This window comes from Aptenodytes patagonicus, chromosome 10, assembly GCF_965638725.1.
Source record: "Aptenodytes patagonicus chromosome 10, bAptPat1.pri.cur, whole genome shotgun sequence".
NCBI classification, from domain to species: domain Eukaryota; kingdom Metazoa; phylum Chordata; class Aves; order Sphenisciformes; family Spheniscidae; genus Aptenodytes; species Aptenodytes patagonicus.
In genome coordinates this window covers 25004342-25025887 of record NC_134958.1, presented here as the reverse complement: position 1 = coordinate 25025887, position 21546 = coordinate 25004342, and the positions used below count along the sequence as shown (strand labels likewise).

Below are 21546 nucleotides of genomic sequence, written 5' to 3'. Positions count from 1 at the left end.
CCTGAAGTTTACTGGAACTGGATGTAATGATGTTGCTGGTAACTAAGAACTGAGACACCCTCATTTCTCTTGCAGCTTATGGCCTGTGGGCCAAGGGAAACGCAAGGAGCCTCTCTCACCTAGACTCTCTACCTGAAGTGGGTGAAGCTTCTCAAGGCTCTCCTTCCAGGGCTGCTTAAATCAAAAAAAAGCAATGTTCTTTGCTGTGCTGACAGTTCAAAAACCATTCTGGGCGGTGGGGTTGTATGGAAGGTTTGGGTTGGCAGAGTATTTACAGACTCCCACTCTGTCAATAGCAGTGCTATAAGTTGGTGGAGTTACAAAGCGGGGGATTGTGTTTCTGCATGGACTCTTCCCCACTGAAAGGCCCACCCTAACCCCATCTTGCAGTCACACTGCCTACGTCCAGACCAGCACTTTCCTCCTTTCCACTGCATACCCATCCCCTGGAGTTCATTCCCAAAAGAGCAGTGAAAGAGAGAAGTGCCATGACTGTGTTTCATATGAAATTTCTGAAGAAAATTCCCATCTTTGGCCACCCTTGCAGTAAAACAGGGTTACTGGGTGTGACATTTCTTGTATTTCCCCCTGTTCCAGTCAGGGGAAGACGTGCACCTGCCCCAAAGCTCATGCACCTGGAGCAGCAATGACTGCTGAGAGCTTTTGGTGGTGCAGCATTGAGGAGAGAAACGCATCATCTGGGAGACTAAACAGCAACACTGGATATTCCTTTGCGCTTGGCTGCATGCTTGCATGTGGGAGGCCTCGGTTTACTGCTGAGCAGCTCAGGTGCTTATTTCCTCCAAAACACCTGTGAGTAGCAAGGTGCATCACCAAAAGGAAAGGAGGCATAAACCTGCCTTCCAAATGCCAGGACCCTGCCTGAGATTCAGGCTCAGGAAGGCAACTTGTCCCTGCCTGTTTCTGAAGGGGGCCTCCACAACTCAGCTGGGCACACGTGCCCATTTTTTCCTGCCACCTCAGCAAGTGTTGCCATCTCAGCCCAGTTCATAAGCCTGCTTCTGTCCTCTGGCCTGGGGTACTCAGGGCAGGCAGCAAAAAGTCACTGCTTCCTGAGCATACATGCAAGACACAGTGGGTACGCTGGCAGAAGAAATGAGATCAGCTCTTGAATGCGGGAAGAAGCTCCTGAAGTAGCGGGACTCAAGGCTGACCACGAGAGATACCACAGGGTTGTGATCACAAGGCTACAGACTCATGCTCCATTTCTCTGAGGCTTTTCAGTATTTCTCTTGCCTGCTTGCTTATTTTTGGTGCTCTGGTATCAGTTCAGGGAGCGCTTTGCACAACTGGTGGTAAGCTCAGGACAAAGGCCACTGCTCTTCCTTGCAGAGCAGGTGGCTAACTGAGGGAGGAGGAGAACAATCAACCACAAGTCTCCAGCTATGCTGCACAAAGTCTTTAATGAGAAGGACGAAATGCAGTGGCACAGGACAGAGACCAAGAAACACATCTGCAGGGTTCAGGGAGGCACAGAGAATGGCCCATTTCCCAAGAACAAGCTCCACACAAAGCACTTGCCTTTTCCCATTCTGCCCTACCTGGTGGCAATCCCAGCCCACCAAGAGCAGTCCCTAACTCCGGCACCCTCCCCCTGTCAGCAGGAGGTTCAGCAAAGCAGAAGAGAACAAGCCCTTTCTCGAGGAGCTCAGAGCAAAGCAGAGCCAGAGGAGGCACGGCGAGGCCTGCCGTGCAGCGAGGAGCAGCGGGCCCAGGTCCCTCCTGCCACGTGGGATGAGGACACCCAGCCCGTCTGCAAGCCGTGGCCACGCTCCTCCTGCATGGTCCCCGTCTTCCTTCCTGCTACAAAGGGGATGATCCGCCGGCTTCAGCAGTTCAGATTGCATCGGCGGGGAGGCAGACAGAGCCCTGACCCCCCCAGACCAAGGGAGCCCCCAGAAGAGATGGGAACCCCACCGGCGCTGAGGGAGCTCCCAACAGCAGCGGAGAGAGAGGATCCCACGGCTGTGCTCTGAGGGAAGGAGGTGAGGATGGGGCCCGGCAGGGTCACCACCACCGGGGAGGCCTCAATGACCACCGTCGAGTCAGCGCAGCGGGCGACACAGGGCTCATTGCAGCTGCTTGCAAGTGGGGTTGGGCCAGAGGCACCGCAGGGGCCTGGGGGACAGGGTCTGAAGCAAGACATCTCTCGGTGAGGGAGGCAAAGCTGAAACACAGAGCAGGCAGGGAGCACGAACCTCAATATCAGTCTGTCTTTCTTTTCCTCAGCTCTCTGCGTGGACACTATTTGTTTTAAAAACACACAGTGTGCCTACAGCTCCCACGGCCCTCGTCGCGCTGTCCGAGTTGCACAGCACAGGAAGGCTGACCCACTTTTGGGATAGGGCCCAGCAGAGTGGCTTCAAAGCACCTGTGGAAAGACTGATCATACCCCAGCCCCAGAACAAACATTGCTGCATTGGAGAAGGCACTGGATGCACGCGGCCATTTGGTTACAGACCATCTGCCGAAGGCAGAAATTCTGGTGGGCAGACCTCCCTACAGCTCAGCCCCACTGATCTCCTTCTGCTTGAAAGAAACCCCCTCTTCCCTGCTCTCCCCAGCCAGCCCCATGAAAAGGGAGAGAGGTGACAGCCCTTCAACAGTCCTATTGCAGGGCCAAGCTGAGGCAGCCCAAGCATCAACCTGAGTAGCCACCATGACAGCAGTTCAGCCCAAAGAGAGAGATGGAGCGGACTCGGGCTTACCTGGTTCCTCGAGGAAAGGGAGGCAAGAGAGGAGGATGCGGAGCCTGGAGCAGCGCAGGCTTTTATGCTGTGTCCCAGAGCCCCACGGGGGCCACAAGCACTCCTTGCTCATGATGCATCTAAACACCTAGCCGTTGCCGCTTGCCGAGGCCTCGCTGGTGATTAAGCCCTTGCCTCTTTCATCTGAAATGTTTTGCTCCTGCTTCATACCACCAAACATCAAAACAATTCGTCTGTGTCCCAGCTTCACAAAGCCAGTTAGCTTCGAGGTCTCAGGCTAGTGTGCAGGGAGATTTTAAGTGGGTTTGCATCATATGGAATGCCTTTGTCACATTGCTCTCTTCACAGTGAGCATGCCCACCAGTCATGTTGAAATTCAACCATGAAGGGCACCTCAAGTCAGCTCTCAAGTGCTTTCAGTGCAGGCACTCAGGGTATGCAGCGGAAAGGAGGAAAGTGCTGGTTTTCAGGTCTGGACGTAGGCAGTGTGACTGCAAGATGGGGTTAGGGTGGGCCTTTCAGTAAGGAAGAGTCCATGCACAAACACAATCCCCCGCTTTGTAACTCCACCAACTTATAGCACTGCTATTGACAGAGTGGGAGTCTGTAAATACTCTGCCAACCCAAACCTTCCATACAACCCCACCGCCCAGAATGGTTTTTGACTGTCAGCACAGCAAAGAACATTGCTTTTTTTTGATTTAAGCAGCCCTGGAAGGAGAGACTTGAGAAGCTTCACCCACTTCAGGTAGAGAGTCTAGGTGAGAGAGGCTCCTTGCGTTTCCCTTGGCCCACAGTGTGGGGGTGAAAAGCGGCACGGACTCCGGCAGACACGGCAACCAAAGACCTTTATTGCTCTTTGTTAGCATCTTTTATAGCAAGCAGAAGTGTACACGCGCTACCTGCAGCTTGCAGATAGGTTATAGCCTTGTGTTCACGCGCATCTATGCTCTAGCAGATTGGCCCGTTCTTCCTGATCATGCGAAATGCCTTCATGGTCTTTATCTTGTTTTTCTCCTTCCAGCTGCACATTCCTTTCTCCGTTGTTTTCTGCTTAAGTGCCTTGTCATGCCAGGTGGTACAGTGTTTGCTCATTAAAATCAAACTCAGGAATGTCCGTTAGTGAGATTCCCATCCCCACATCTCCCCTTTTTGTTTTACTAGAAACACTGCTGAAACAGATCTTTCAATCATTTTTCGCATACCTTGTAACAGACACGGCACACAAACCAGGATGCAAAGGAACATTACTAAGCATAGCCCTCCTAGCTTGGCTAGTCCTTTTAACCAGCCACTTAGACCCCATTTCCCGAATAATTTATCCAACCAGTCCCAGGGGTCTTCCACTCTTAGCTTCTCTACTCCTTCCTTCAACATCTGAATGCTGCGGTGAATTGATTCCGAATGATCAGATAGGTTCATACAACACATTCCCTCCAACTCTTCACACCCATGGCCTTGCGCTAAAAGCAAAAAATCTATCGCTGCTCTATTTTGCAAAGTAGCATGTCGTATAGAATCTACATCCATTAATAATCCCGTTAGTGCTTCAGAGGTTGCATTTGATTGTTTCGCTAGCCAACATCCTAATTTATTTAATGTGACCAAACTCTTTGCTGCTGCGACACCTGGAGCCAAGATTGCAACCGCAGCTATAGTGTTCTTGTTCCATAGGTCGACAGCATCATCACATTGTGAAGTGTAGGCATGTGCTCTGTGCTTACTGCGCGTCTTAGGGGTGCTCCTTCTGTGGTCTAGGATCATAGATGTGTTTGGCATTAGTAGAGTTAATCTTCCCAACGAACACGGCCCACCTTTAATATGAGAGGGAATGCCAGGCCAGGCCCGGTCTCCACATATTAAAAAGACCCCCCTGGGTAATCCTATAGGTGCATTAGATGATTTAGATATATTGCTGCTTGTGTGGTTACACCACAGTGATTCATTTTTATAGATTCCCAGGGTAGCGTTAACTGACCAGGCTCGGGAAACATTGGCCCCTGAATAATTGAAATACAAACACCAATCCATTTTTATGGACCCTAATAGCTCGAGTTCCTGAGGTTCTATTGACAAGTGATTAAGATGTGGCAGGCATCCATCCCAATTGTCAGTGGCGTGTCGTCCCCCCCCGCAGGCCTCCTTGAAAGGACTAATCAGGCCCAAGTCCCAATTATCTAAAGGAAGCCCCACTAGGCAGGTAGAAAAGGGGTTACCGGGGGAAGATATCGACAGGCAGATGGAATCCTGTCCTGTCTGATTGGCCAGAGTTACCCAAACATTTTCCTTCGGCTGTGAGGGTGCCCATAACGCAGCAACCGCACACAGTGATACTAGCCACAAGACACCCCCCCATACTGGCGTCATGGTTTACGTTCTCTTTTTGTTCCGTTTCCACCCAAGTCGTTTGTCACACTGTCGTTTGGTACTTTCCCAGTCCGTTTCCCACACAGTCCACAGCTGGGGGACACAATGTGATCTCCCACACACTAGCTGTAGAATCTGTGGTTCGGCGTTCCCAGTGGTATTCCCTTTACACCTTGTGCACCTTCCCGCCCAGAACTGAGAGTGACAATACCGGTTTCTTTTTTTTGCACATTTGCACAAAGTCCATGCGTGATGTGTTGATCCGGGACACTGGAGGCAGGGAATTCCTGTCACCTCTCGATTATCCAGTTGACTGTTCTCTGCCGCCTGGTGTTCCCAGTACACAGCTAATGGCAACCCACTTGGTCCCCTATATACCCCAGCACGGCCTGGTCCACTAGGTAGTTCCCCAAATATCGAATGAGATACTTTGTGTAAGTCCCAGTAATCTACTTCAAACCGTTGATGCATCTGTGGGCTCCTTGGGCTCCTTGTCCAGATATGGTCGAACGCAGCGGGCAGGTATCCACCGGGGTCCACGATCTGTGGAAACACAAGCATATCCTCTCCCCCATGTTATAAGATCATAAGGGCCTTCCCATTGGCTATTTTCCAATGACTTGACCCACACCCGAGCCCTTTCTCCTGCTGGAGAAGCTGAGTTACAAGATGTAAAGTGTCTCGCTATTACCGTGTTAGGGCTGCCAACTGCTGTCCTGTCTTCCCTTATTGTAAGATGATTTAACACATATATTGCTTTATGGAGGCGGGCTTGCGGTGATTCCCCTAGCATTCCCCCTTTTTGTTTTTGTAGTAGCTGCTTGAGAGTGAGATGAGCCCGCTCAACGATACCCTGGCTCTGAGGGGAATAAGGGATACCAGTGATATGTCGAATGCCCCATTGTGCCAAAAAGGCCTGCGTTTTTGCGCTTATGTACCCGGGCCCATTGTCCGTTTTGATCTGGTGTGGAACCCCTAGAGCAGCAAAGGCCCCTTTCCAGTGCCGTAAAATATCTTTGCTTTTTTCTCCAGTCTCTGCGGTCGCCCATAGAGCTCCGGAGAACGTATCGATGGAAACATGCACATATTTTTGTTTGCCAAATTCTCCGATATGAGTAACATCGGATTGCCAAATCTGTAGGGCCTTTTCTCCTCGGGGATTTACCCCTGTTTGGGGTATGGGAACTAATTGCTGACAGTCAGGACACATTTGTACAATACTTCGTGCCATGTCCCAAGTCAACCCAAATTGTCGACGCAGCATTCGGGCAGATTGATGGAAAAACTCGTGCGACAATCGGGCTTGTGTAGAAACGTCTGGTACAGGGACTGTCCATACGGGGGCAGCGAGACGATCAGCTCGTGCATTCCCTTCTGATATAAACTCTGGGAGAGAGGTATGACTCCTCACGTGGAGCACGTAATACGGGTTTACGCGGCGATTCAACAAGTCCCATACCTGTTTGAACATTAAAAACACTGGTTCGTTATCAACTTCTTTGAGCCAAGCCTTTTCCAAGCGCCTGACAACGTTGGCGACGTACTGAGAATCAGTAACCAAATTTAATGGCATCTCCCATTGGCGAAAGACCTGAATTACTGCGTATATTTCCACCAGCTGAGGACTTCCTACAACATGGTGAACTTGATGTTTCCATTCCCCTTTTTCACACCACACTATAACTGCCTTACCTGTTCGTCCTGATCCATCGGTGAATAAGGTGGGTCCTTCGACAGGTACCTCCTTACTCAACGATTCAGGAATTATACTAATTTCCTCATTAAGGGAGAATAATTTGTGAGATGGATAGTGAATTAGAATTTGTCCCTTAAAGTTTTCCAGCGCTATCTGTAGTTCTAGGCTATTAGCCTCACACCAATTAAGGTGGTCTTTAGTCAGTGGGAGATAAATTGTTTTAAGATCTGTGCCAGTTAATTCCAAACATCACGCGCGTCCCTTTCGCACAAGCATCGAAAACATTTCCACCCTTGTCACTATCATTTTTGGTGCTTGATGCAGCAGGAATACCCATTCAATGATGGCTAAGGGATCCTGGGTACCCTTGGTGTCCCATTGGCCTAAGAGGCCCACTGCTTGTCGGGACTGATTCAGGACATACAAGTTAACTCCCAATCCTTCAATTATGCGTTGTGCTTGCCTTTCGGTAAGCGCCTGTGATATTTTTTGTAGTGCTTGTTTGGCCTCTGTCGTTAATTCTCGTGGAGATGTCAACTCAGGATTACCCTTTAACAACTTGAACAGTGGGTTTAACATGTCATTATCTATTCCCAGCAATGGGCGTACCCAATTGATAGTCCCTACTAGTTTTTGCAAGTCATTCAGTGTTTTAATGTTAGATTGCAAGGTTATGGGTTGGGGCTGTATCGTATGTTCTAAAATCTTCCACCCCAAGTACTTCCACGGGGCTTGCACTTGCACCTTTTCAGGAGCTATTTGCAAGCCGTATGTCTTTAACCCCTGCAACATATCTTTCATAACTGTGATGAGTTCCTTTGGGTCTCGTCCGGCGATTACAATATCGTCCATGTAGTGATAACAAATTAAGTCAGGATATTTGTTTCTTATGGGTGACAACACACGCGCAACATACATTTGACATATTGTGGGACTGTTTTTCATGCCCTGGGGCAACACCGTCCAATGATATCGCAGCCTAGGCCCTTGATGGTTTACAACTGGGAGAGAGAAGGCAAATCTGGGAGCATCTTCCGGCGCTAAGGGAATCGTGAAAAAGCAGTCTTTCAAATCGATAATCACAATGTCCCATTGACGAGGTATCAATGTCGGTGAAGGCATACCTGGTTGCAATGTCCCCATATCTTGAATCACGGCATTTACTTGCCGTAAATCATGTAGAAGTCTCCATTTACCACTTTTCTTTTTTATAACAAACACTGGGGTGTTCCAGGCGCTGGTGGTGGGAACCAGATGTCCTTGACTCACTTGCTCGTCCACCAACATTCGCAACGCGTCGGCCTTTTCCTGTGATAGGGGCCACTGATCCACCCACACTGGCTGATCGGTGAGCCATGTGAGTCGAACGGTGGGCCGAGCGCCAGTGACCCCCGCTAAAAATGTTGATGCGGATCAGCAGTGCCAATCACTAGTCCCCAAGTGCTCAAGACATCTCGTCCCCACAGGTTTAACGGCACAGGAACCACAAAAGGGCGAATAGTTGCAACCTGTCCTTCCGGGCTTACAATCTGTATTAAGTTGGCACTCTGCCTGGACGTCGACAGGCCTCCGATTCCCACTAGCCCTGTGTTGACCGGGATGGTTTCCCATGATCCAGGCCACTTTGCAGTACTGATGATAGTAACGTCTGCCCCTGTATCTATCATTCCCTTCACTACCAGTTGTTCCGGTTTGCTGCCTTTATTCTTTAGAGTGCAGGTCAAAGTGGGCTGAGTTCTTTGGACAAGCTGAGTCCAAAAAATATTTGGTTCACCTGTGGACCCAAATCCACCAGCTCCCCGGGAAATAGGATCCCGATTACGAACCATACTCTTAAAAGGAACTAGCTGTGCAATCCTACTTCCAGCTGGAATAAATACTGGAGGAGAGGGGGTCCATAGCAACGCTTGCAGCTGTCCCGTATAATCAGAGTCGATAACCCCAGGTAACACACACAAACCCTGTATAGTAGCACTGGACCTCCCCACCAATAGGGCACTCAGCCCCTGGCCAAGGGGGCCTCTCACATTGAGGGGCACCCTGTGCACAGTCTGATCGTTTATAGAGAGATTGGTGGCTGTGGAGACATCCACTCCGGCACTGCCGATGGTTCTGGCCTTGAGGTGACCCAGGCCTGCTGAGACAGCGGTCTCATGGGGTTTTGGGGTTGGGGATTTTGGGGTGGCATTTGTGTCGGTGCGCGCCCCCGCCTCGCGCTCGACTTCCCGTTTCCCGACAAGGGTCGACCACGGAGATCGTACTTTGACCGGCATTGATTAACATAGTGCCTCCCCTTGCGGCAGCGTGGGCAAATACCAGGGGGCTGCTGAATTCCTTCTGATCCTCCCTTCTGTACAGGATTCTCAGGACATTGCCGTTTAAAATGCCCCGAGTTTCCACAGCGGAAACACGCTTTGTTACCGGGACGCAAGGCAGCGGCTAAACAGGCTGCAAAAACCTCATTCTTATGTGTAATTGAACCCACACGATTGCACGCGTCAAGCATGTCTATTATGGTCGGATTTCGCAATGTCTGTAAGACTCTTTTACAGTCCTCATTGGCATTTTCTATAGCCAATTTCATAAGCAATGCCTCTTTGGCTTCAGGATTTTGTATTTGTTTTTGAATAGCTTCTTGGAGCTTGTCGATAAAATCCATATAAGGTTCGTTGGTCCCTTGCTTAATGCTAGTAAAGGATTTTACCGGTCGTCCTGTATCAGGGACCTTTATCATTGCTTGAAACGCAAGGTCTGCTGATTGTCTTAAAATTTCAGGCGCCAGCCGTGCCTGCAGTTGCGGCGTATTGATAGGGTCCTCCCCCATTAACTGAGCGAGTCCCGCGGCCCGTAGCGGGTCTCCCGCTCGCCGCTCCAAGTTCTGTAAAGCTGCACGATCACAGAGCTCTCGCCAGTGGGCTTGCCAGAGCACTCTTTGTGTAGGGGAAAATATTAAATCAGCTAACGCTTTGGTATCAAAAGGGGTTAACAAGTGTCCCTTCACAATATTTTGCAATAGGCTCTGTGTAAAAGGCGCTCCCAATCCACATTGCATGATGGTCCGCCTTAACTCCTTAACCAAATCCCATTGAAGGGGCTGCCAACTGTTAGGACCTTGTTCACTAATTATGACAGGGTATGCCACAGTAGAAAGGTCTCCTTCTGCCAAGGCTTGTTGTCGAACAGCCTGCCAGTGAGCAGCCGGATCATAGTTTAAGGGTTCATTGTTGTGGCTTGAGACCCCTCTGCTCTGTTGTTTAGGAGACTGTCCGAGATCACTTGATATCGTCAGGGCCGAAAGAGCCTCGGTCAGAAATTTTTCCCCTCCCTCAGGCTGATCTGTCCCACTCAGACCGGGCAAAGGTTCCGAGGGAGCCTGGTCTGGAGTGGCCAGAGTCAGTGGATCAGGAGCAGTGGCTGCCACCACAGCTTGATGGGCAGTACGATCACACTTCAATTGTTTTAACGTATCTGAGACTAAGCGCCATGTAGTAAGGACCGTTTTTGCTGTCTCATCTCCCCCAGTAGCTGCATCCCACAACAAGTTCCCTGCTTTATCCCAAGTTTCCTTCTGAAAAGCAGTAGCCGAATCAGGGGGAATTCCCTTTCGTTTTAGCCATGAAAGCAATAGGCGGAGGGTATGGTCATCATACTTAACTCCACGCTTTTCTAACAGTTTCTTAATAATACATAGTATAGATTCCTCCTCCTTAGTTAGTTGCGATCCCATTTTAAGTTTCCCAGCTGCTCACCTCTGCTCCAACGAGGCGATGATTCAAAGTTCCGGCTCCAGCTCTTTCCTGAGACTGCTCTGTCTCCCGCTGGCTATGACTCGTTCAGCTGGCTCCCCACCGGTGCTCTGTTCCAGCATTTTCGCCCCACGTTGGGCGCCATTTGTGGGGGTGAAAAGCGGCACAGACTCCGGCAGACACGGCAACCAAAGACCTTTATTGCTCTTTGTTAGCATCTTTTATAGCAAGCAGAAGTGTACACGCGCTACCTGCAGCTTGCAGATAGGTTATAGCCTTGTGTTCACGCGCATCTATGCTCTAGCAGATTGGCCCGTTCTTCCTGATCATGCGAAATGCCTTCATGGTCTTTATCTTGTTTTTCTCCTTCCAGCTGCACATTCCTTTCTCCGTTGTTTTCTGCTTAAGTGCCTTGTCATGCCAGGTGGTACAGTGTTTGCTCATTAAAATCAAACTCAGGAATGTCCGTTAGTGAGATTCCCATCCCCACACCACAGGCCATAAGCTGCAAGAGAAATGAGGGTGTCTCAGTTCTTAGTTACCAGCAACATCATTACATCCAGTTCCAGTAAACTTCAGGGTGTCTCTGCAATGCCGCAGCCTGGACGGGGTAGGTGTAGCATCTCCAGGGTGACTTCAGATCAGACAGACAGGCCTTTGAGCCATTCCATAAAGAACAGGCCTCCTCCCACCACACTCCAAAATTGCATAGCTGGCCTCATGAAGCACAGTCTGTCCCCTGACCACCACCTAGGCATTCTCAGTCTTCATCTGTTCCCTGCCTTAGCAGCGTGCTTTTCTTGCCAGGTGCAACCAGCCGCAGCAGCAGCAAGACCAGCTCTGTGCCAGGCCAAAACTGCCTCTCTCCTGGCCCCTGTAGCAGCACTGCAGTGAAGAGCCAAGTCTGGAGCCCTCCCAACAGGCAGATAGCACTGGTCTCTCTTGCTCTCAAGGCTGCAGGGAGGAGAGGGGAGTGGCTTGAAACCCCAGGGGAAAGCTGGGAATTTTTTGAGCAGGAGAGGCTGCCTGCAGAGGATGTAAGAAACCCTGGAGCCAGGCTGAAGAGACGTTTGTCAGCCTTGGCCAGGAATCTAACCCGGGTCTACTGCTTGGAAGGCAGCTATGCTCACCACTAAACCACCAACGCACCTGTGGGCAGTGCTGCCTCCTGCTCCTCCAGATCAGAGCCTGGCCTGCCTCCTGCTCCTCCGCTTCACAGACTGGCCGGCCTCCTCCTTCCAGTCTCCCCGCGCACACACTTACTTCCTTAACTCGCTCCTCATGTTCACCCTCTCGACTGCAACCACCTCCTACCCTTGCTCTGCATGCAGTCAGCCACGCAGCCATCTTTCCATAGATCTCTGCCACTCTAACAAACCGTTCCCTCTACACACCAACACCCTGCATGGCAAGTGTCATAGTCTTTGTTCAAGGATTGACACCACCCTACGTCCCCAAGAGGCTGGACGTGCTGCCGGGGGGTCACCATCTCCCCTGCAGTAATGTCCCCATGCTAGCGCTCACAGCAGGCTTGGAGTCCCCCTCAGATAAATTTGAGAAGCAATGCGGGGACTAATATCCCACCCCACAACTACCACTAGCCCTGATGGTCTCCACGCAGCTGCCTTCCCTTCTTCCCTGGAAGCAGTCACGACCAGCTGGGGAGTGAAAGCATCCCCTGTGGCAGGATATCCCAGATACCTGCCTGAGGGCAAGGCGCTGGGAGCTGCAGCTATAGCCCGTGGGGTTACGCCTCTCAAGGCCTCTGGAAGGCTGGCACCAGGTGCCCGTCATGCTCAGTGCAGGTCCCAAATGCAGGGCTTTGAGTGAAGCCTGGCCCTGAAACTCACAGGGAGCCAGGTGTCATTGCAGAGGGCATGTGATCAGCAGGGCAGAGAGGGCTGGAGCAGGTAGTTGTGGCCGAGTGGTGAAGGCGATGGACTAGAAATCCATTGGGGTTTCCCCGCGCAGGTTCGAATCCTGCCAACTACGGGGTGCAGTCCCCTTTTGGGCTGCCTGCAATTGACCCCGCTGCAGCCATGAGACTCTGCTCCACACTGTACCTGGTGCCCAGGGAGACAGTAAAACCCACTTGCCTACAGCACTTGGCCTCTCCTGTCCCCGTCCCACCCCTTGAAATTCTTGGATGGATGGATGGGAAATCCTGCTCCCATTGACAAGGTAGGCAAGTTGGGGGAAGAGAATGGACCAGTGCTGAGTATGAGCCATGAGAAGAGGTCCACTGTGTTGGTTGTTGAGCAGAAGTTAAGAGCCTGATCCCACCTGACATCCCAAGCAGCACAGCCCCACCAGCTCTCTTCCCTACACCTGAAGCTACAGCACCTCATCTCCAAAGAGAGCTTCCACAACATGGCCCTCATTGCTAAAGACGAAGGGAAGACACCTCATGGATCTGAGATGTAGCCAGCACTCACAAGTGCCCCTCACTTTAGGTCTCACAAAGGCAGACTGGTGTGGAGCAGCAGGCAAGGGGGTGGAGGAGAAAGGGCCAGCATCGACTGTGAGCTACAGAAGAGGTCCTTCTTTGCAGACATGGACACCATTGCTAACGATGAGGTGAAGACATATCATAGATCTGAGATCTTGCCTGGTGTCCAGGGGGTATTCTGCCTGACCCATCCCCAGCCCCTGCACACATGGACTGCCTTTCCCAGGGGGCTTTCCCAAATTTAGCTTAAGGATGAGATGATGAGGGCTGGATCTCTCCTGTCTCCTCCTCTTCTGGGAAAGACGTGGACATGCAGAAGATGACATGGTGGTGCCTGTGGCATCAGGAGACCATCCCCTGCCATCACAGAACCTGATGGGTGGGATGGAAAATAGCCAGAGGCTTCCCAGAGGGCTTCTTTCAATCCCCTGCCCAGCTGCTCCCAACAGAGCGGTAGCAGAGGAGGAGCTGCTGATAGCCTGCCTGGGTGGTTCAGCGTGTTAGGGAAAAGGAAACCCTGAGGGGCCCATGCAGAGAGGGCCCAGAGAAAGAGAAGGAGAGACAAGCCCATTGCTGGTGCATGGTCCATTCCCCGCAGCCATGCCACTGAGGGTGGGGGAAGCACTGCAAGGGAAAAAGAAGCTCAGAGAGATTGTCAGTATGAATGAAGAAGGAAGGGGGCAGTGGAAGGGGGACCTGGAGCTGAGCCAGGGACATCTTGATCTGCAGTGAAATTCCTTCCCCTGAGCAGTAGCCACGGTAGCAGGCATCCTGGGGCCACGCTCCCCATGCTCACATTTGCGCCCACATCCCAGCCCTCTCCATCCCACTTTTGCTTTTCTCTCCTCTGCCAGGTTGTTGCATGCTCTGGCCTGTGGATGGGACAGGGAACCAGCAAACACAAGACCAAACATACAGGCCTCAGCACTGCCACCTCGACCCTCACCCTCACCAACAGGATCTACCAGATCAGCCTGCTCAGAGCCCTCCTGGGATGCCTTGTAGCATTTAAGACTGGCCACAACCCAGTCCAGCTGGTCCGGCCCTGCCCTGGGGCGACTGGGAGCCACCTCCACCCCCAGCAGTGCTGGGCAGGATAGGAACCATACCAGGCAGGGAGAGAAGGGGTTGGGGTTTCTCTGACTCCCTGGCACCCTGCATGGTGACGGGGGCAGCCCTTGGCTGTCGGCGAGCTGCAAGGGCAGGGCTGCGCCAGGAAGGAGGACAAGCCGGGAGCTGTGGGGGAGCGCAGCACAGCACGGGCAGGGTAAGGCCCACACAGGCGGTGTGAAAGGCAAGGCCCTACCTGCCATGCAACTTGCTTAGAGGAGCAAACACTGCCTAGGACTAAGAGCGTTTACCTCAGGGTCAACGTGACCTGAAGACCCAACCTAAACCGGCTCTCACTGGCTGAGAACACCCCATACAGAAGATAAAACAATAGGAGCTTTGTCTTTCAAAAAAACCCCAGGTATGTAACTATGGCCAGAACAGCAATGGACCTGAATCTAGTATAAAACCCCTCCACCTGCACGGGACATTGGTTTAGAACGATGAAGATTAACACCCCACTGACCATACGTCCACACCACCTGCCTGGGAGAAGCACATACGGATTTCGTGAGCAACAGTAACTGATTAGCCCACCCCTTAACATGAGTAATTGGACTGGTTGACACAGCTGTATTGTAAACATATATAAACCCTGCTTTCCTCTAGGTCGGGGTCCTCCATGCGTTAGGCTGGGGCACTGCTATGTGCACAGCTAAAATCGGAGCATTATTTCCCTTGGTAATTGTATGCTAAGCGTCCTTGTCTCCCTCCCCAGCTGGCAAAGGACTGACTTTTATGCCGGGAACAGGCCCACAGCCCCCTGGGAGATGGATTTCTGGGCAGGGTTGCAGCCCTCGTGAGCTTGCTGGAGAGCAGCTCCTCTCTGCCCTGCAAAGCTACAGGGCTGTCCCCTCGCTCCAGGGGACAGCTCGGGTGCTCAGAGAGAAAGTCCCCATCCAGGGTTATGGGCAGGAGATGTGGGGAGAAGGGCAAGGCAAGGCCCTTGCGCTTCCCACCCCAGGCCCACCGCCAGTGAGCTTTCCAGGGAGACATTTCTCCAGCCTGGGCGAGGGTGCGGGTAAGAGGAATGGAAAGGTGTGAGCACAAGTGCTGGTGCTGGCAGTGCCGGGGAGCATCGGGCAGGGCTGTGGGAGGTGCTGGCTGAGGTGCTGGGGGGAGCAGAGTGGCGCAGCGGAAGCGTGCTGGGCCCATAACCCAGAGGTCGATGGATCGAAACCATCCTCTGCTAGATGCTTCTTTTCCCTGCTCCTGACAGCTGCTGCCTCTCCCAGCAAGTTTCAACCTGCGCTGCTCTAGCGCTCTGGGCAGCCGTGGCCATGGCCCTACTGCTCCCTCAGCCCCTGCTCTCTGCCACTGCCACCTTCTTTCTCCTTTGCCTTCTTAGGAGCCAGCACTCCCAAAGTGCCCCTCGGCAAAGCAGACGGGTGGGTGTGGACCAGCAGGCAGCTCTCCCCACAAGGAAGGGGGTGTCCTGGGGACACAGGTGTTTCTCCCTTCCCATCAGGCAGCTCAGTCCCCAACTTCACAGCCACAGGTGGGAACCTCCAGGGATCTGCACGTGGGGAGGAGGACAAGGCTGCTGCTACTTTGGGAAACTCCAGTGCCTGTCGGCTTTACCACCTGGGCGCTTCCACCGTCATAGTCTGTTTGCTGCCGTGCCCACTTGTAGGTCTAGCCAGGAGCAGGGCCGAGCAGGTATTCCCAATGGGCGCTGTATTGGCTATATGTGGTTAGCTGTTGGGAGGGGAGGGGAGAGGAGTGCTGCAAGGTGGCTTCTGTGAGAAGAGGTAAGGGGCTGCCCTGTGCCAGACACAGCTGGTTCCAGCTGCCTCCACAACACTGAGGCATCTCTGAAGTTTGTGGCATGGAGAGCACCCGTGATGGAGCTCCAGGATGACTTGCTCCTTCCCTTGCCAGGCCATGGATTGCAATGACCCTTCAAAAACAATCGAGAGTGGCCTCTTCCAGAAGTCCTCCTTGTCTGAGTGCTTCTGTGAGCTGGCAGCAGGAAGACGGCATGGGTATCTGCAAGGGAGCTCCCTGCTACCTGAGTACCTGATGGGCCAAAAGCCAGATGGGCATGTAGCATGGAATGTGGCAGATGCTCATATCTGACCATGAAACCTGAGCTAGAAGTGATCCACCTGGCCTATTTGCACATTACACAATAGGAATCATAATTGTTACCCTAGCATTGCCTGCTTTTCACTCACCGATTGCTGAGCTGATACAAGACCGGTGAACAAGATATGGACGTACCTAGTGCCTAAGAAGAAATCCAGGCTAGTTGCTGTGCCTTTTCAATTCAACCAAAGGGCACATCACGCAACCACACGTTAGCCCGGGACAGCGTGAACGGGACTCCAACTGGGGCAGACTCCGACTGTGTTAGCTCAGCGTTATGCCCTGCGGTATTCCCAATGGGCACTGTATTGGCTACATATGGCAAGGTTTTGGTAGCGGAGGGGTCAGGGGGTGCAGCAGGGTGGCCTCTGTGAGACGAGGTAAGGGGCTGCCCTGTGTCGGACACAGCCAGTTCCAGCTCCAGAGTGGACCCACCGCACGACACGGATGAGCCATCAGCAAAGTCTGTGGCCCCCCTGTGAAAACACATACCGGAAAGGGCAGAATACACCGGGCAGAGGGAGGAGGAAGGAACAAAAGGAGTGGGAAAGAGCAGAGGGAAGCTGCGTCCGGCTTGGGCAGGCAAAGGAGCCTGGTGCGAGGGAGTGAAGTTGAGCCTGGGACCGGGGAGAGGAAAGGTGGTGGTTGATGTTTGTCTTTTTGTTTCTCACTACGTGAATCTGTTTTAACTGGCAAAAAATTATTTTTTCCCAAATCAAGCCTGGTTTGCCCACAACAGTTTTTGCTAAGCCACGTCCTTGTGTTTATCTTGAGCCATGAGCTTTCTCATGCAGCCTTCAGTGCCCTGCACCCCAGCGAAGGTGGGGAAAGGAGTGAGCAGCTGGGTGGGTGTTTGGCTGTGCTCATACCACCAGAGGTGCATAGACACAAGCGCACGTACACTTGCATAGTACATGCACAGCTGGCACACGTATGAACGCAGATGGGGAGCGGCACCATTTCCAGCACCCACAGAAGCACCACCAGCACTGGCACAGGCATGAACAAGACAGCTGGCCCAAGCCTTTTCTTTCCCTCTGGCTGCTTAGGGCTGGAGATCGGTGCTGGAGACAGACCCCCTCCCTCCCACATGCACGCCAGCAGGTCCCTCGAACCCCTGGCCGTACCATAGGTCCGTGCAGAGTCCATGCCCGGAGCTCAGTCCTGGTGTGTCCAGCGTCCTGCTCCAAGCCTGGGCAGTCCCTGATGCTGATCTCCCCTAGTCGGCGGCTAGTGCAGCTTGAGATTCCCTAGCCAGCATCTTACACACACAGAAAAGCACACACAGCCTCGCAGCTTGAGGTCGTGCGTGTGTGTGCAGGGGGCTGGCAGGAGGAGGCCGGCCAGGCTGCCCAGTGGAGGAGCAGGAGGGAGGAGGCCACCAGGTGCGTTGGTGGTATAGTGGTGAGCATAGCTGCCTTCCAAGCAGTTGACCCGGGTTCGATTCCTGGCCAACGCAGAGAAACTTTTCTTCAGCCAGGCTCCACAAGTGCCTTGCCTCTGCTGCTCCAAAGGAACCCAGCTTCCCTCAGCAAGTCCAGCTCCCACAGGGCGTCGAGCCACGCTCCCCTTGACTCCCAACACAGCCTTGCCTGGTGGCCAGGCCTCTGGGCACCTCCTAGGCCAGCAAACACAGGCCTGCCTTTAGCAAGGCCAGCCTTGGCAAAAGCAGACTGCGGGGGCTGCTTTGGACCATACAGAGATTCTCAGGGAGTGTTGAAGCACTGGAGCACCTGCCCAGAGAACTTTGGGACTCTCTATGCCTGGGTATCACACTCAAGTTCCCATGGGGCTCACGCACTGAGCCACCTGCTCTAGCTTTGGGGCTAGCCCTGCTTTGAGCAGGCATTTGGACTAGTGACCTCCTGAGAGATGCCTTGCAGTCTAGCTCCTTCCATGAAGCAACAAGTCCCAGGGAGAGCTGTGCCCTCCTTCCTCTGCACCACGGGCAGTAAGTGAGCCTCTTCCCCACAGGAACTGGAGCTCAGTCGTTGCTCAGCACTTGGCGCATCTCCTGTCCTTTTGCCTTCACGCTCCAGCCCCTTTGCCACACGCTGACTCCTTGAGACCGGCACAGCATTCCCCCAGGGGTTGGTGTGGCAGAGACCTCCTTGCCCAGCCTTCCCGGCCACGAGGAGGGAGGGAGGAAGGAAGCACCCTTGTTGCCCCAGGAACCATCCACAAGGCAGCACTGCCGGCCAAGTGCTTGTCTTGCAATATCCTGAGGCTCTGGGGGGAATGGAGAGAAAGGTAGACGTGTGCCTGGAGGCCCTTGACCACGTGTTGGCGTGTGCAGAGTCATAATTTGCTGATGGTTCCTTTGGTTGCTCCCATGAAGGCTTGCCTTGGCCTTTGCGAGACGCTGCCCCTGTGCTGGTACTGTGTGGTCCAAAGTGGCTGTAGGAGCTGCGGTCACCTGTCAGCAGCCCTTGGCGGGAGCAGGGCAAGGGTGGTCCCAGGAGCCAGCTCCCCCTGCAGCAGTGCCAGGAGGAGGCTGGCTGAGGTGGGCTGGCTCTGGCAGCCGCCAGGGGAGGAGCAGCAGAGGCAGCGTTAGCAGCAGCAGCCGCAGCAGCAGCAGTGGGTCAGGATGGCCGAGCGGTCTAAGGCGCTGCATTCAGGTTGCAGTCTCCGTGGGAGACGTGGGTTCGAGTCCCACTCCTGACAGGCTCCTCTCTCTTGGTGGCCTCCTTCAGAGCTTCTCTCTCTTGCCCCGCCCCCCTCTCTTAAGTGGGGGCTCTGCTCAGCCTGCTGTCCGGCCCTTGCTGCAGTCCCAGCTGTTGCCGAAGGAGAAATGGGCATAACCGTGCAGCCCCCAGTAGCAGGTGATTAGGCCTAGAACAGAAACATGGCCCCTAGGGAATTCCACTTTTCCACTCTCCCCTACAAAACTCACATTCTGCATGCCTCTCACCTAAAATGCGGCTCTTTGGACATTCACCCACAACATCCTCCCTCCCTGCTTCCACTTAGCCCTCCAACAACCCTTCTGGGCAGAAGGCGTTCCAGGGAGTCAGGGGGTGCATCCTCCTGCTTCAAGCAGGCTCACACCAGCTGATGGGTGCTTTGTCCTTTCGGGTCATAAAGTACCTTGAGGGCAGACATGTCACAGCCTCTCTGCACCCCTGTTTCCATGCTTAGGCACCCTCAGGGTGATCATCTTTGTTCATGTAGCCAGTCACAAACTGCCTGTTCACTTTCTGACCACTGGCTCCCATCCTCCAGCCGTCGCAGTAACCTCCTTGTGGGCACTGGGAGGCTCCCATTAGATCCCCGCTAAGCTTTTTCTTCTCCCAGCTAAGCAAGCCTTGGGTCCTCAGCCTCTCCTCACAAGGCCAGAGCCCCCGGCCCCTGACTGTCCTAGGGATCCTCCGCTGAACTTGCTCCAGTTTATCATCACTTTTCCCTGGTTCCCCAGATAGTCTTCCCTCCCCATTTTTGGAGACTGGGGCAACTTCTCCCTCTCGTTAGTCATCAGGGAGCTCCCCTGCCCTCTGCTCCCAAAGCTGGAGAGCCCCTGAGATGCGTCCTTCCCTCTTTCAGGCCCAGGGCACACTCTATAGGTGCCAATCCAGGATGTGGCGTTGACCAGCAGGGTTTCAACCCAGGAAGTTTCCCTCAACTGGCAGTTCCTCACCAGCAAATGCAGCCAGCACCAGTGGGAAGAGGGGCAGGTGGGAGTAAAGGCCCACCAGTAGGAGGTCAACAGGGACATTGCAGGCTCTAGGGTATTTCTCTCCAACACTGCTGACAGGACAGAGACATCCTTTTTCAGAAGGACCGCAGTCAGGACGTTTATCAGGAAGAGGGCACGTGCACAAGGTGGTATCAGAGTATGCCAGAGCACGTCGTGATTGAGGGAGATGCTGAGGGTGCTGGGTTTGTTCAGCCTGGAGAAGAGAAGAGGAGGGCGGGGTTCTGCTGTGTGAAGGTGGCTCTCTGGCTTGCCAAGGCCTACCCTCAGCCAGAAGGACCGCAGGAGGTGAGGTGACCTGGCCTCCTGTGTGGTCAGCCTGGCCTGAGCTGCAGCTCCCAGGTGCTGGCGAGCTCTGGGAGATCTCTGGCTCCCAATGAAGCCTGTAAGGGGGCACAAAGTGTCCTCCCCGCAGTGTCGCACAGGGAGGAGCAGCATCCGAGGCTCCTGTGGTAGGAACATTTGCCATGACCCCAGCAAATGGGCTGGGGACCACAGGAGTCCCAGCAGGCAGTGCTGTCAGGAAGGAAACCGAGGACAAAATGTCCTGAGCAATGAAGCTGCCTGCACTGGTCCATATGGCCTCCTGGCTCCCCGAGTGCTGGATGAGACCAATGAGCCTGGGTAGAGCCCCAGGAACACCCTCCATTGCCTGGAGATCCACTGTCTCAGCCCCAGAAGGGACATCTCCCCTCCAGTGGCAGTACAGTATCTGTATGGGAAAGAGCTATCTCTGTCCCCATACCCATGCCCTGGAGGGGGGTTCCTCCACCCCTTTGAAAGACCTTCAGAGAGTGGGCCCTGCTCTTGCTGCAGAATGATCCGCCAGCTGCAGCAGTTCGAACTGCAGTGAGGGGGAGGCAGACACAGCCCTGACCCCCCCAGACCAAGGGAGCCCCCAGAAGAGATGGGAACCCCGCCGGCGCTGAGGGAGCTCCCAACTGCAGCTGAGAGAGAGGATCCCACGGCTGTGCTCTGAGGGAAGGAGGTGAGGATGGGGCCCGGCAGGGTCACCACCACTGGGGAGGCCTGGATGGCCACAGTCGAGTCAGCGCAGCAGCTGACACAGAGCTGACACAGGGCTCACTGCAGCTACTTGCAAGTGGGGTTGGGCACCACAGAGGCAGTGGGAGACATCTCCCGGTGAGCGAGGCAAAGCTGAAACACAGAGCAGAGAGGGAACGCTTGGCCATTTGCTAAGCAACCATCTGCTGAAGGCGCAAATTCTGGTGGGAATACCTCCTTGCAGCTGAGCCCCACTGATCCCCTTCTTCTTAAAAGAACCCCTCTCTTTCCCGCTCTCCCCAGCCACCACCATCAAAAGGGAAAGAGGTGACAGCCCTTGAAGAGTTCTATTGCAGGGCCAAGCTGAGGCAGCCCAAGTATCAGCGTGAGTAGCCACCATGACAGCAGTTCAGCCCACAGGGAGAGATGGAGCGGACTCAGGCTTACCTCGTTCCTCGAGGAAAGGGAGGCAGGAGAGGAGGATGCGGAGCCTGGAGTAGGAAAGGCTTTTATGTGGTGTCCCAGAGCCCCGCTGGTCATGAAGGACACCTCAAGTCAACTCTCAGGGGCTTCCAGTGCACAGAGGCAGGCTAACGCTGGGAGACATCTCTCTCTATGTGGGTCGTCATGGGCTCACAGGAGATGGTGGGAGATGGTGGGCAAAA

General features: G+C 53.6%; 4 non-coding genes across 4 annotated transcripts; all 4 read left to right on the top strand.

Moving 5' to 3' along the window:
* The first annotated feature begins 12448 nt into the window (after nt 1-12448).
* TRNAS-AGA (transfer RNA serine (anticodon AGA)) lies at nt 12449-12530 on the top strand. The gene has a single exon. It is a non-coding gene; the product is annotated as a tRNA-Ser (tRNA).
* A 2687-nt stretch (nt 12531-15217) lies between these two features.
* On the top strand, nt 15218-15289 carry TRNAM-CAU (transfer RNA methionine (anticodon CAU)). The gene has a single exon. It is a non-coding gene; the product is annotated as a tRNA-Met (tRNA).
* A 2283-nt stretch (nt 15290-17572) lies between these two features.
* On the top strand, nt 17573-17644 carry TRNAG-UCC (transfer RNA glycine (anticodon UCC)). The gene has a single exon. It is a non-coding gene; the product is annotated as a tRNA-Gly (tRNA).
* Nucleotides 17645-18766: 1122 nt separating this feature from the next.
* On the top strand, nt 18767-18849 carry TRNAL-CAG (transfer RNA leucine (anticodon CAG)). Its single transcript has one exon. It is a non-coding gene; the product is annotated as a tRNA-Leu (tRNA).
* Nucleotides 18850-21546: the final 2697 nt, after the last annotated feature.